The sequence below is a fragment of the Ictidomys tridecemlineatus genome, chromosome 4, assembly GCF_052094955.1.
Source record: "Ictidomys tridecemlineatus isolate mIctTri1 chromosome 4, mIctTri1.hap1, whole genome shotgun sequence".
NCBI lineage: Eukaryota > Metazoa > Chordata > Mammalia > Rodentia > Sciuridae > Ictidomys > Ictidomys tridecemlineatus.
The window spans coordinates 201,334,702-201,345,959 of NC_135480.1; the positions used below are offsets into that span (position 1 = coordinate 201,334,702).

The 11,258-nt window shown below is 34.5% G+C and overlaps 1 protein-coding gene across 5 annotated transcripts in view; it reads left to right on the forward strand.

Annotated features, from left to right (window-relative positions):
- Positions 1-11,258, forward strand: part of Pbx3 (PBX homeobox 3) — a 207,922-nt gene that overhangs the window by 78,178 nt on the left and 118,486 nt on the right. The window lies entirely within an intron of this gene.

Here is an 11,258-nt window from a genome sequence, read left to right on the forward strand (position 1 = left end):
CCTCCTCCTCATCTAAGGGTTTTATCCATGGATGACCAGTTCTTGAATTTCTTGGTGTTTGAAAATGATAATTTTCAAGTACATTCTTTGTGCATTTATTAGACAGAACTTTTTGAAAGAGTTATATTTCATCTGCTAGGGCTATTTGGTTATCCTGAAACACAGTTTGTACTGGAATGACAGTTTAAAATGCTTAATTCTTTCCCAGTAATTGCCAATTTCCAGACTAATGAGGAAGTGCCTTAGTATCTTCCAGTGATATATAATTTTTGATTTGTTTTCTTTTCTCTTTTTTAGTGATTATTATTAATTCTTGGCTTTTTTGTATGTACAGGGTGTTTTAGTCAGATGTCAGGGATTATACTTTTTGATGCTGAAATTATCCTATATTTGTCCTGTGGGAGCCCCTTCAAGCTGGCTTCTGTGTCCTTTTGACAAGACTTGATCATTAGCTTTTATAGCTTCTTATTTCTGGCACAACAAAATATGCCTGGTTCATCTTGTGCATTTCCTGCACCAGATCTGAAGCCTACTATTTCTTTGAAGATCTATGGTTCTTTTTTTTTCTTGAGAAATGATATAAAGCTTATAGTATGGGTCTTAAGATTACTTACTGCTACTAAGATTTTTGCCTTTTGGAAAATAGAGGGAAAAGTGAGTATTAATTATAATTCAAATGTAAGACTGTAGAGTTTTACCTAACTTCTTAGATTTTATGCTTTCATCTCATATGCTAAAATTTTGATTTCTAACTAAATCAACATTTTTTTTTGCTTTATCCCATATTATATCTCAAAGGGTTTCAAAATAACAATAGACTATTGAATACAGTTAAATCTTTCTTTGCAGTTTTTTTTTTTTTAAAGAGAGAGTGAGAGGGGAGAGAGAGAGAGAGAGAAAGAGAGAGAGAGAGAGAGAGAGAGAGAGAATTTTTTTTTTTTTTTAATATTTATTTTTCAGTTCTCGGCGGACACAACATCTTTGTTTGTATGTGGTGCTGAGGATCGAACCCGGGCCGCACGCATGCCAGGCGAGCGCGCTACCGCTTGAGCCACATCCCCAGCCCCTTTCTTTGCAGTTTTTTGGAGAGGGCCTTAGATTATGTCTCACTGAAAATTTCCACACCACTGTGTTCTGAGGTCATAGTGATAGACAGTTCTGTCACTTAGTTTTCAATATTTAAAGTTGTTTTCTCCCATAATTGGGAGGTAAATGGTTTTCTTCCAGACTTTGTCTAGTCTCAAACTCACTTGCCTAGAATCCCTTGAGATGTTGGTCCCTTTTCCTTTTGTTGTGATTTTTTTTTTTGGTCCATGCATGTGTGTATGTATGTATGTATGTGTGTGTGTACCAGGGATTGAACCCAGGGTTGCTTAACCACTGAGCCACATCCCTAGCCCTTTTTTTGAGACAGGGTCTCGCTAAGTTGCTGAGGCCACTTTGGATTTGTGATCTTCCTGCCTCAGGTTCCCAAACTACTGAGATTATAGCAAAAGCCACCTCTCCCAGTTGACTGTGATTCTTGTTGTAAGTTCTGGGTTCCAGGACTGTAAGGTCCATTTTGTACTTCGTTATTACCATTGTATGTGGCTGTGGGTAGTGGGTTTTGGTTCTACTGTATAGTTTGGAATACACTTGTCTATATACTAGAGTTGGGGGAATTCTTTGTCATCTTCTTTTGTAGAAAATGTCATCTGTGGGTTTATTCTTTCCTGATTGTTCTATCAGTTTTGTGAGGAAATTTGGTGAGATTTGAAAAATATACATACTATTTTATACTTATATCTAGGATCTGTGTAATCTTAACCATTGTACATTATTAATTCTGTGATGTTCTACTATGCAACTTGGTTTATGGAAAATTTCTTTTGAGCTTTCTCCTTGCTTGGGTGCTAAGTATGATTAGGAAAAGAACAAAAAGAAGAAATTTGTACTGAGTTACTGCAGTATGCCAGGGATGTACTACTAGTAATAAAATCATTACATTATCTTGTTGAATCATTGTAAGACCATGATAAATTTGTACTATCCTAATTTTATAGGTTAGAAAATTTAAGAATTAATGAAGTTAACTAAGTGGCCTAAGATTACATAGTTGGATTCGAACTGAGGTTTATCTGTACCTTTCCTATTTGCACTGTAATTACTTTCTAGGAACTTTTTGTAACATGATTTCTCTCAGAGGCAACTTGTAGAGAGCACTTTAAAATATTTTGGGTTGAGGGCACAAGACACAAATCAACCCTTCCTAAACTCAGATTAATGCTCTAGAAACTCTTACTTTGATTACAGGATGTCTGTAAAAATATTAAATTATTTTATAAAATGATAGCTTAAAGGAAAGTGATGATGAAGATGAATGATGATGACAGAATTAGACTTTGAGCCCACACTATAAAATATATATGAATTTCCAGTAATTCAGATTACTGGAAAATTAGAATGTGATCCTACCTGTTCCTGCACTCATCAGTATCTAACACACAAATGAAAACTTGCTTTTTAGTATTATCTCAAGAAGCAGTGTTATGCTTATAGTAAGGGTACATGAGATCTGGTTCCACGTTTGCTAGATATAAGGTTTGTAGGAAAAACTTTGTAGGAAAAACTTTTATATTTCAAAAGAATATAAGGAAAATCTTTTCCATTCTAGATCAGCCTGTTTTTGGAGACTAAAATAGAAATGAAATAGATCACCTCTGAACTGGTAATCTTTTTTAGGCAATAGGATGGTTTTAGCAGTTAACATAAAAAAGGTGTTTTTTGGGGCTGTGGCTGTGGCTCAGTGGGTGAGCGCTCGCCTCATGTGCGTGAGGCACTGGATTCGATCCTCAGCACCACATACAAAAATAAATAAAACACAGGTATTGTGTCCATCTACAATTAAAAAAATTTTTTTTTAAGAAAAGGTGTTTTTTTCCCCCTTTCTCCCCCTGTTCTTTTCTTCCCATTTCCATGTGTCAGTTCCAGTAAGGAAATACTGAGATTTCTATTGCTTGAGTGTCAAGCATCAGGATTCAGTTTATATTTTTTGCAATTTAACTTTTTAAAATAACAGTTTTATTAAGATATAATTTACATACTATACAAATCACCCCTTTAGAGTGGATAATCCAGTGTTCTCAGCATATTCATAGAATTCTGCAACTGTCGTAACAATCCATTTTACAACATTTTCATCAACCTCTGAAGAAACCCCCTACCCATTTGCAGTCACTTTCCATTTCCTCTGTGTCCCCTCTCAACCCCTATTCCTAGGGAATCACTCATTTACTTTCTATCTCTGTAGATGTGCCTGTTCTTGATATTCATATCAATGGAATCATATAGTATATGGTCTTTTTAAGTTGGCTTCTTTTATTTAACATACTATTTTTAAGGTTCTTCAGTATTGTATCATGCATCAGCACTTCATTTTTTTAAATTACAAGGTAATTTTCCATTGAATAGTATTGTGTTTATTTATCCATTTATCAGTTGATTGATATTTGGGTTATTTCTATTTTTATATTTTGGATAATGTGGCTCTGAGTATTTGGTTATAAGTTTTTGTGTGGATATGTTTTCAGTTTTCTGTGGTACAGTATGTATACCTCCAAATGGAATTGGAGTCATGTGCTAACTCTATGGCTAACTTTTGAGGAACTGTCAGACTTGTCCACAGTGGCTGTACCATTTTATATTTCTGTCTGCACAGGATGAGGGTTTCAATTTCAGTTCGACTTTTAACACTATCATCAGTTGGATAAATACTGCTTATTTTCTTTGAGCCTGAAATTCTTCTAGGTGCTGGGAATAGCAGTGAACCTATCTGACAAATCTGCCCCTTTAAAGATCATTCATTTAAGTGCAGAGGGACAGACAAATAAATAGGTTGATAAATAGAATAAATGATAAATGTTATGAAGTTTTGACTAGGGAAGACTTCAGAAAGAGTAGTCTAGGAAGATTTCTATGAGAAAAAGAAAAATAGGAGCTGGGACTGAGAAATGTAGCTAGAGAGGGAACAGGGGAAGCAAAATCTGTTAAAAATGTAACTTTTCAACACATTTAAGATGTTATGTTGGTGTGATAGTGCCTAAGACTTATGATGGATCAATTGTTCTTACTTTTATTGTGAAATATTTACATGTTTTGTCTATTAGGTTTGTTGTTTTTCTTAATGATTTATGATAGTTCTATATATTCTGGATTCTAAGCCAAGAAAACATGGACAAAAGGGCTGGGGATGTGGCTCAAGTGGTAGCGCGCTTGCCTGACATGCGCAAGGCACTGGGTTCCATCTTAGCACCACATGCAAATAAAATAAAGATGTTGTGTCCACTGAAAACTAAAAAATAAATAAATATTAAAAAAAACATGGACAAAAGATATGGAAAGATAGCCGAAGAGGCAATACAAATAACTCATAGAAAAAAGTAGATAAAAAAATTACATCTACCATTTATTGAATGTTTGCTATGTGTAAGGCATAATTCTAGACACTTCCTTTGTATTAACTCGTTTAATTTGCACAAGAATGTTTGAGGGCTGGGGATTTGGCTCAGTTGGTAGAGTACTTGCCTTGCATGCACAAGGCCCTGGGTTCAATCCCCAGCACTTAAAAAAAAAAAAAGAAAAGAAAAGAAAAGAAAAGAAAGAAAGAAAGAATGTTTGAAACTGGAGCATTGTCATCCCCATTTGATTTAGCAAATGGAGACAGAAAGGTTAGTGATCTATCTGCCTGGGAATGCACAGCCCCAAGTGAATGGCAGAGATAGAGATGGCCCCAGAGCCCAAACTCTTTTTTTTTTTTTTTTTTGGTACTGGGGATTGAACTCTGGGGCCACATCCCCAGCCCTATTTTGTATTTTATTTAGAGACAGGATCTCACTGAGTTGATTAGTGCTTCGCCAAATTGCTGAGGCTGGTTTTGGACTCCTCCCTCTGTCTCTAGAGCCACTGAGATTATAGGTGTGTGCCACTGTGCCTGGCCAGGGCCCACACTCTTAAGTATTATGCTGTACTTTCTTTCAAGAGTCAAAACAAAAAGTAAGAACCTTACTGCTATAATTTTTTTTTAGTCTATCAAATTGGCAAAGATTAAAAAATTTAACAATATGATGAAATAGTGTAGAGACTATTAGTAAATTGCTCTAGGAATGCAAATTAGAAAATCTTTCTTTGAGGAAAGTTTCACAATATCTATCAAAATTTCAAATATGTAATTTGTTGATTACAATTTTTGAAATTAAGCCTTCATACAGATTTGCATGTGAGAAGTGTTAGATGTGTTCAGAGACGCTTGTAATATTGGTTGGAAGAATATAAGCTTGGAAACAATCTAAACAATCATTTGTAGGGGGCTAATTAAATAAATGCTGTTAGTCCTCTTCCGTGTAATACTGTACAGCCTGTGAAAGAGAAGGAGGAAGCTCTGAAGGCACTTATAAAGAACCAGTTTCTAAGGTATGTTAAGTCAGAGTAAAGATACAGAATTTTGTGTTGTGGTATGTATTACATATGTGAAAATACATGTTTACATATGTGAAAATACATGTTTATATATCTGAAACAAGAAAGATGACAGAAACACACACATGCATCCACACACACAGAAAGGAAATAAAATTTCTCCAGGAGGATATACAATTAAAGTGGTACCTGTTTGCCTCTGGAAAAGAAGGTGTTTGGGGTCAGGAATAGGAAAGAGTAGTTGCACTTTTATGCATGTTGGACTGTGTGACCCTATGTTAAAAATACACTTTCAAAGGGATCTAAATGGTATGGACTAAGGCTAATAAAGAGCTATTTTGAACTGTTGGGCAAATTATTTTACCAAATAGTTAAGATTTCAAGAATCTTCATTGTCTTTGTTTTGTTAAGTTTCTCCCAAAGATGGTAACCAGAGGTTGTATTGTAGCTCAGCACTGCCCTGTTGAAATGGTAGATGTAAACATTCTAATAGCAGAGCCAATGCCACGTATCTGGTACTGTGAGAAAAACAGACTGCCATCCTTTTCTTTTTTTCTCCTCCTCTTTCTTTTCGTTTTTTTAAAAAATTATTTTTAGTTTTTTTTTAAAGTTGTAGATGGACACAATACCTTTATTTTATTTATTTATTTCTATGTGGTGCTGAGGATCCAACCCAGTGCCTCACATGTGCTAGGTTGAACACTCTACTACTGAGCTACAACCCTAGTCCTTTCTTTTCTAAGACCATCTTGGACAATGGATTCTTGTCCTTACATTTTTAACTAAACCTTTATAAGCCATGTGAGCAATAGCTACATTAAACTATCCACTGCTTCCCACTCATAGTTACTCCTTGATACCAGCAGTAATTCTAGACATGTTTTGGTAGACAAGAAATTTAGGTTGTAAATGGGAAATTATAGGAGGATGTACTTTGCAGGAATATAAAAAATGACCTGCAAAATCACATTCTTAGAATATAACTGAGTTCTATCTATATGAATATAAGGTCAGTTGATTGCAAATGCTGCAACTGGCTCTTCTTTGTTCTTTGGGAGACTAAATTGGTTTCTCCTAATGTCAAGTGACAAAAATACACATACACAACACTAGCTATTTGTACACGATTACATTTGAAGAGAACAAAGGCCAAAAATAGTGGTTAGTCTAGTCTAGACTAGACTGTATGATATGATACTCATCTAGGAAGAGTTTATATAATGAAAAGAACAATTTTATATAGGATGAAAAGAAAATTTTTCGGGATTGGGGTGTGGTGGTAGATAATATAGGTTTCATGGAAGTAATAGAATTTAAGACAGGGATTTTAACAGTGGAGCTTATTAACACTCATCAGAGAGTGATTGCTCAGAATGAGTTTTCGAGTCATATGAACCCTAGTTAGGCTACTTCCCTGCTAGGTTGGGCCCTAGTTAGGCTACTTCCCTGCTAGGTTGCTATGAGGTAGTAACTTAATAACCTCTGAGTCTCACTTTTTAAATTTCTAAAATAGAGATAATTTATATACATATATCTGTATGTATGTATGTATATGTACACACACACACACACACACACACACACACACACACACACACACTCTTCTTTAGAGTAGCTGTGAAGATTCAATGGAATCATGTGTGAAAACATACTGCCAAGTTCCTGTAACAGAAGATGCTCAATAGATGTGTTACTACTATTAACAGTAATTTCAAGGTGTGGATTTGTTGAAACTTAGCATTGTTGTAAGTTTGAGGAATCTAGAGGCAACATGATGAATTAAGAGGATAGTACTCAGATTCAGATTATCTATCACTTTTCAAAGTCTGTAGATTGAGTAAATTGATGTCCTTTTTATGACAATTCAATTAGAGTCAAATAAAAGAAGAAGGATAAAGAAATAAACTTAGGATAAAAATATTTCCAGTCTTCATCCTTCACAACTTCAGCAACATTCTATGTGTTAATGAAAAAATATGCTAGGTGTTCTTGAGTTGTACTAGGTGCTTAACAACTACAAATTTTATTGATATTATTCTTCATCTGCTTTTGCCAAAGGATGAAATGAAAAATAATCCTTGGAAAACAAGATTCTAGAAATTGAAGGATAAATGGAAGGATAGAGGATAGAGGTAAGCACTGGTTACCAAGTAGTTAGGCTGTAAACGCCAGTTGTGCTGGATGAACTGATGTAATTTCTTCACAGTAAAAGTTACCAAGATTTAATGTAGGTCCAAGGAGAGACAAAAGCCAGAGATTTATGGGGAGGTTAAGAGCTTAGAAACCAGAGAGAGTGTCAGTTTTGCTGACTTTGATAGGAGAGTTAGGAAAGATATTTTGGATATGTTTTGTTTTGGATAATTATATAACATCCAAATGTATACATTGTGTATATAATAAGAAATGAAAGATGAAAAAAGAATAAAAGAAAGGGATAAAATTAGCATATGATTCTTAGACATTCCAAGACTATCTTCAGTGACAGAATTCTATTTATGGAATCAAGCTAATGATCTCTTGATGCCTACTATGTTTTCAATCCATTTTCAAAATATTTTGCTGGCAAGAAATTCTTAGTGTAAACAAAAGTTTTAAGAGACATACAGTAGTCTTTTATTGGTCAATCTTGTGGTGCTCATTTCTGGGTTCTGGGGAACACTTTGGCCGGTGGGCCATTCAGATGCCTCTGTTAGTACTGGTATCAGCAGAGGGTTTTTTTTTTTTTTAATGCTGTTTGTGTTTAGAGGCCTATCTTTTGACTTTTTATCTTATTTAGTAAAGAATATATTAAAGATAAATAACTGTGTCTTGCCTAGTATTATGTTGATGTTTAAACTGTCTTCCAGAAGATTTTTCTGTAGATGGAAACAGCTTTGGAATAAAAATAATTTTTCTAAGATGGAGACTTTCTTTGTTCTTTTCTTTTTTGTTTTTACATCAGAAAGGTGTTCATTTTGCTTTGAATGCCACTTAAAATGAATTAATTTAATATAGTTCTTCAGGTCAAATACAAATAATGGTATCCTCCATATGTTTGCTTTTTAGCTTGACTGTTTATATTATTACTTACAATTGCTTCTAGAGTTTTATTAGTGACTCCTAATACACATTCCATACCTTAGTGATAACTAAACCTCAGTGACTTTTTCTCCCTTTCTTTTAAAGAGTTTGCCATTTTTTCTTTCCTAACTCTTGATATTGCTATAATTTTGTAACACTAGTATTTTGTATCTTTCTATATCAAGAAATTCTTTACTTAAAAATATTAGTTAAAATATGCTTTATGGCCTTTTGGGAGGTTATATGTATGTGTGGGTAAAGGACAAAGAAGTAGAAGTATTACATGAAAGGGACATTGTAAAGAAAGATAGAGTTAAGGATTTGAACCCAGAGTATATCTCCTTTGTAGAATTTATGTTTGTTTGATTTCAAGTTGTTCAGTTTGTTGTTGTTATTATCTCCAAAAGTCTTAGTCTTTTTATTCCAGTTGACCAAACTAGCCCAGTGATTCTATTGCATCTAACTATATGATTTAGAAATACTTAAGTTATGATGTACCCAGTACTTAGTAGGGCTCACTAGGTAGAAGGGACTATGCTAGCCCTCTATATGCTTCAACTATGGTTTGTTTGATTACTTCTGTTTTTCATATGAAGGCACTAACGTCCAAAAGGGTTTAATAAATTGTTCCAGGTCAGTAAGTCATTGAGTAGTAGAGCTTGAATTTGTTACAAAGTTCTGTATAAATCCTAACCCAAAGCCTTAGATCCTAAGCTATTTGAATAGTTGAGTACAGCTAGTTAAATTATTCTTGTTGTTGTAAACTTATATTCTGTGGCAGTATTTTTGTAATCAGATTTGATTTTGTGGGAGTAGAAGTGTAGTAGATGATTCTTCTGTCTGTGCTAATCTAGCACCCCCTAGGTGCTGTTTTTCGCCTTGGATTTGTGGTGTGGTAGGCACTAGAGAAATGCATGGCTAGATTTTTATGTACATAACTGTTGCAACAGGACATTTATAACCACTCTACTTTTCTTCCTCTTGGCTCTTTCATCCCTGGAGTGTTGTCTTACCTCAGTTTGTTCAGTGACAGGGAAGACAGGAAAAGAGAGAAATCTCTGGAGTCTGGCTCTACTGTTGAATGACTTGTTTTGGTCTTGAGTGTGAAGAGCATATTGTACCTGAACAAGGCTTTTGTTTGGAATGCTGATGAGTGGGCAGTGCTTACTTTATTGTAGACAGAATTGATTGTCCTAGTTAAAGAATCAAGGGAGATGAAGTTGATCTCTTAACTGTTCTGGATGTTAGTTTTGGTATCATGTTGCAGTAAACTGCAGAATTGGTTTATTGTGGAACACTTTATACAGGAACAGTAGAAAGAGTTTAAATGCAGAGTTTTTTTGCTTTTCATGAAGTTCTTATTGCATTGTTAACAATAATCTGGATGAAAAATTTGAGTAAAATACAGTACCTGTTCCGATATATGAGATGATTTTTATGAGACAATCATAATGCAGAAAGCATGTATTTTCTTATATTGTATCTCAACTCACTAATTTTCAAGACTTTCAATTATATCTTTATGTTTGATGAAGTGTCAATTTATCTTCTGCCTTCAAATGATGAAGTAGCTGACCTCCTTAGGATGGGATTAGAAATATAGGCCATTTCTTAAAGCAAAAAGTTGCTTTAGTGGATTTTTCTTGTGCTAGCTCTTCTCTTTCAGGCCATCTTACCGAAGCTAAACATCAGTTCAGTTGACAACTTTACTCAATTCTAGGCAACAGTGGCTGTGCTCTGGCCTGCAGAGACAGTGAATCCATTCTGGCTCTGACACCCAATTTTATTGTAAAACACATTCATGTTGACATCATATCAGTTTTCTGAACTATTACATGCATAAAAGAATTCACCCCTTTCCATTCAGTCTTTCTCAGCCTTCTAGTAAGGAGAAATCTACACATTCGATGTTTTCATTTTGCATTTAATGTGGTCTAGTCCAGAAAATAGCAGCTTCTGTTAAAAAAAAAAAGAATGTTTTTCTGGAGGCACTTAGCACAGTGTATTAGCTTATGGGGTTCATTCTTAGGAGAGAACTAAAGAGAAATGCACAGGCAGTTTTTAGGCCAGAGTTGTTAAGTTTAGGGTAAAACAGATCAATATTGACTCAAGATTATGGGGATTAGTTGCTCAAGTTCTTTTGCATACAAACTGCCATTTAAAGGCTTGCTTGTGTGTTTTATCCATGCCTAATTTTGTGGGCTTTGTCTCCTGCTGGACCTTTTTGATTGTATTGTTTTTGCAAAGGTCTTTTATGGTTGATGTTTTGTTTCTTTGTTTTACTTATGTGGGAAATTGGTAGTTTTGCATTTAGAATTTGTTTCAAATGATAAATCTTTATTTCCAGTTTACAAGGGGAAGGGAGTTTTTCTTATGCATAAAATCCAGCCCTTTCATTTGTATATTAATTCCAGCTTCATACTGAGTTTTATCAAGGCTGTCCTTGGCTTTCATGATAAAGAAATCTGACCTTTTCATTTTTCACAGTCTTTGATTGACTTATTTGGGTTTCCAATTCTAAAATATTAAGATATTTTCCTCCTTTTTTTTTTCTGTGAATATAGGCCTCCTTAAAATATCCACAGACCTAGTTGGGGAATTTAATAATGTTTTCCTTATTATTTAGTTCTGTTCTGAGACTGTGCAATGGGAATTTCATTTACCCATAAGAGACTGACCTTCTAACAGAGTGATTGCAAATTTTGTTTCTAAACTAATATAAATGTTTCCATTTGATTACTTAA